This window comes from Rattus norvegicus, chromosome 3 (genome assembly GCF_021556685.1).
Source record: "Rattus norvegicus strain SHRSP/BbbUtx chromosome 3, alternate assembly SHRSP_T2T, whole genome shotgun sequence".
Classification (NCBI taxonomy): Eukaryota; Metazoa; Chordata; class Mammalia; order Rodentia; family Muridae; genus Rattus; species Rattus norvegicus.
In genome coordinates, this window is record NC_141536.1 from 20,043,423 (window position 1) to 20,047,962 (window position 4,540).

Genomic DNA, 4,540 nt, shown 5'->3' on the forward strand with positions numbered 1-4,540 from the left:
AGTTTGGTACTTGGAGTTAGTGAACAATTTTTCCCTATCTAAGTAGAGAGTTGTGATAAATACCTTTAACTCTGGTCAGAGTGGATACAGACATATATTGTGGAAGACATGAAGGTTAATTAAACACCTGTTGCTCTGGGTAGAGAGCTGAACAGATGGATGCATTTTGGCTAATGTCCTGAATTTTAAATTGGTTTTTGGTATTAGACTTGATAGAAGATGTTTAAGTTTGTCTAAAGGAGAGTACAGAGGGTGGAGCCAGAAGCAGCCGCAGGCATGGATGTGTTTCTCATGATCCGGCGCCACAAGACCACCACCATCTTTACGGACGCCAAGGAGTCGAGCACGGTGTTCAAACTGAAGTGCATCGTCGAGGGCATCATCAAGCAGCCGCCAGAGGAGCAGCGGCTGTACAAGGACGACCAGCTCCTCAATGATGGAAAAACTCTGGGCGAATGTGGCTTCACCAGTCAGACAGCAAGGCCACAGCCCCCAGCCACAGTGGGCCTGGCTTTTCGGGCAGATGACACAGTTGAAGCGCTGCTTATTGAACCCTTCTCCAGCCCTCGGAGCTTCCAGATGTGATGAAGCCACAGGATTCTGGAGGCAGTGCCAATGAACAAGCTGTGCAGTGAGGGCCCCAGGCCTACCCCCTAGAAACCCACTCCCCAATAAAAAAAGATTTGGCTGTCTAAAAACAAAAAAAAGGAGAGTACAGAGATTATGAGAATCACATGGGGATTTTCATGCATGGATTGAAACTTAGGTCGGGAAAAATTAGTCCCTGGATCCACTTAGAGTATCCAATGTTACTTAGCAGTAATTAAGGTTCAATAAAATCTGTGACTCCGGGTAAAGAGCTAAACAGATGCAGATAGATAGATAGATAGATAGATAGATAGATAGATAGATAGATAGATAGATAGATATTTGTCTTAAGGTTAAACAAAAATCTGTAGCCTAACATATGTCCATCTCTAAAGCTCTCTACCCTGAGTCAAAGTCCTGGTTTGATACATGGCGTATTGGTATTAGAATTGATAGAAGTTTTTAAATGTGTTTTATGTGTTAGCCGCTAAAAGCCATAGCTCTGGTTGATGACGGCCAGCGAGGGTGTGTTGTTACTTTTGATATATTCCAGAACAGGAAGCTCAGATTCTCTTAACGTGGGCTCCACCGGATTATTCGGTTCATTTCCTGATATCATAGAGTACAAAAGTGTATCAGGCTCAATGTTTAGCTTACTTCGTGTGTTAAAAGTCATTTAATCGTCATAATGGGTGTGCCTTTGAGTTTTATGGTTATATTATTAGTCTGGGAAAGAGTACAAGATACAAGCTATTTGGATACAGACTGAGTAACACAGTATTTTGGGACAAATGTTTTGTCTTTGTGCTTTTACAAAGTGTGGTTAGGCTCTGGAAACCTCACAGAGTCCTACTGATCTGATTTGATAGAGGTACACCTTCTGAAAAAATGATTCAGGAGAATCAAACAGAAAAAGTTATCTGAATCCTAAACGTTTGTCTTGAGAGTTGTATGATGAGAAGTGTGCCTACTTGGACTCCTGGTCTCAAAGACTTTCAGGCGGGTCCAATCAGGACACACATGCTACAGCATGTGCTTCATTATTCCTACCCCCTACCCACAAGGATATCTCAATGCCCATGTACAGCTTGAAGAAGTTACAGAAGAGTCTTAGTCCCAGTTCCCTAGACTTTTGGGGGGCTGAAAGGGATTATTCTGAAGCGGTTTTTATGAGGAATTTAGAAATGGTTGTTATTTAACTGGGAGGAAGTAGATAGGGTTATACAGTCATAATCTCATGTGGTAACTAAGCTAGCATCGTATCTGTGCTTTGGTATACAATTTATTTCACAAAAAATTGTAAAAGTACAAGTTTTACAGTCAGTCCTTCTAGTGATGTCATTACAAAGATCTGAGATGATTACACCTCTGATTTAAGAGACAAATAACAAATTCATGACTCTGAGTTTGACACTTGAAACTTTCAAGATAATATTTAGGATTTGGAGACAACAGTCCAGATTACTTTATATAGATCGATGTTCTTCAAAAACGTCAGAAATCCACAAAATTTGAGATTTAAAATTATTTATCCTTTGTTGAGACATATCTGCTCCTAACCGTTCCCTTTCCCTGATTTAATGAAGAATTTGAACATCTCGACCTCCAGGTGATGCCATACTTTGTGGCAAGGCAGCCACTGCACAAAGCTGCCTGTTTCATCTGCACACTAATACTGTCCAGAAAAGGACAAGTCATGCAGAATAGTTGACTGATAAGCCCAACCAAGACAGGGTGAACAGCCCTTCCTCATCTGCATTTCCACAGTCTGTCAGTTGATTTGGGGCCAGAAGGCTGAAGTCTTCCCTCACGTGTTGCTAACAGGGTACTGTGCTGGTGGAGAGTGCTCTCTACAACCTCTCAGTTCTAGAAGGTGTTTTAGGCTTCCTATGTGTGTAGATACTTGGCCATTCTCAGATTTCTGACGGGGTTGAAGACTGATTATAGGCTCATAGCTTATGAGGCTGTTTAACTCTGAACATATATATATATACATATACATGAATATATATATATATTATATATCATTGGAGATTTATGAGATAGTATAAAGGTAGCCAAAAAACAATATGGATGTTAAGACTTTCTAAACATGGAATGGATAACTGAATGTTCTGCTCATCTGACAGTGTTGGACTGGATGTTAGATTTACTTTATGCTTTTAATTACAACACGTTAATAGTTGTGTTCAGGTTGTATTTCAGAGAAAAGTTTTGTAATTAGATCAAAATGGTGAAATGTGGGATGTTGTCACAGGTGAGACATTTACAAGGCAAAAGGAGGCTTGTCATTGAATGAGAAGGAAGGATGGGCAGGGAAAAATGTTGAAGCGAGAGGAGGAGACCAGATGGGGAAGGGGGAAGAGATGGGGGTAAGAGGGAGAGAATCCGGTGCAGGACTATATGGTGGGTGACGTTAAGATTCCCTGCTGCAACCAGAGCTTCCAGGGACTAAGCCACTACCTAAAGACTATACATGGACTGATCTGGACTCTGACCCCATAGGTAGCAATGAATATCCTAGTAAGAGCACCAGTGGAAGGGGAAGCCCTGGGTCCTGCTAAGACTGAACCCCCAGTGAACTAGTCTATGGGGTGAGGGCGGCAATGGGGGGAGGGTTTGGAGGGGAACACCCATAAGGAAGGGGAGTGGGGAGGGGGATGTTTGCCCGGAAACCGGGAAAGGGAATAACACTCGAAATGTATATAAGAAATACTCAAGTTAATAAAAAAAAAAAAAAAATGAAAAAAAAAAAAAAAAAAGATTCCCTGCTGCACCTGTACAGGTTGTTACAAATATTTTTAAGGGATGGATGTAAATTTGGCTTTATAGGTTTAGAGTGTCAATTACATCTTATCAACTGGGCCAAAGGTTGTTGTGCAGTGTGTCCTTTCATGTAGCGATTTAAGTGTAAGAAAGTGTGGGACAGATGGTCTCTGGGCCACAGAGTTGGGATGTGTGTGTCTGGCAGGGAAACCGACTTGGGAAACTGATAGGTAGAGAGATTGCTGCCAGGCTCAGAGAGAAGCCTTTGGCTGTGTTGTATGGGATGGCGCAGAGCAGGTATTATGTTTTCCTGGCTGATAATTAAGATTTCCATCAGATATCTTGGGGTATTGAGGTGCAGAACCTTGATGGGGAAAACAGCAGCCTTTTAGATTTTATACTTTTGCATGAACAGACGGCAAACCGGCCCACTGAGCAACAGTCCACTGATAATCCAAAGAGTTGAAAGTTTTCATTTCTAAAGAAGTCGAGGGCAAGGTGGGGATTTAGCTCACTGGTAGAGCGCTTGCCTAGCAAATGCAAGGCCCTGGGTTCGGTCCCCAGCTATGAAAAAAAAAAAAAATAAGAAGGAGGAGGGCAGCACCATGTTAAGCCATGTGATATCTCAATATTAGGAATTTAAACAAAGAAACAGAGAAGCACCCTGGGCTGGCACATTATAGATTCCCTGCTGTGTGACAAGTAATGGCAAGTCATAGAGTTAGAGATTTAAAGCTGCTCCTTAAAGTGCGTTGTTTCTAAAATCTTTCATGATACTCATATTTCTTTTAACGTGGGCTCCACAGGAATTCTGGGTTGAAATCCTAGTTAGACAAGCTGCTTAGTAAGGACCATTTTATTAACAGGTGAATAAGTTCAATTTTACAAAGAAGAGAGTAAAGACATTGCTTGAAACACGTGGTGATTTTCACCAGAGTTTGGTACTTGGAGTTAGTGAACAATTTTTCCCTATCTAAGTAGAGAGTTGTGATAAATACCTTTAACTCTGGTCAGAGTGGATACAGACATATATTGTGGAAGACATGAAGGTTAATTAAACACCTGTTGCTCTGGGTAGAGAGCTGAACAGATGGATGCATTTTGGCTAATGTCCTGAATTTTAAATTGGTTTTTGGTATTAGACTTGATAGAAGATGTTTAAGTTTGTCTAAAGGAGAGTACAGAG

The 4,540-nt window shown here is 41.3% G+C and overlaps 1 pseudogene; it reads left to right on the forward strand.

Moving 5' to 3' along the window:
- The first annotated feature begins 276 nt into the window (after positions 1 to 276).
- On the forward strand, positions 277 to 635 carry LOC148006445 (elongin-B pseudogene; annotated as a pseudogene).
- The last annotated feature ends 3,905 nt before the right edge of the window (positions 636 to 4,540 follow it).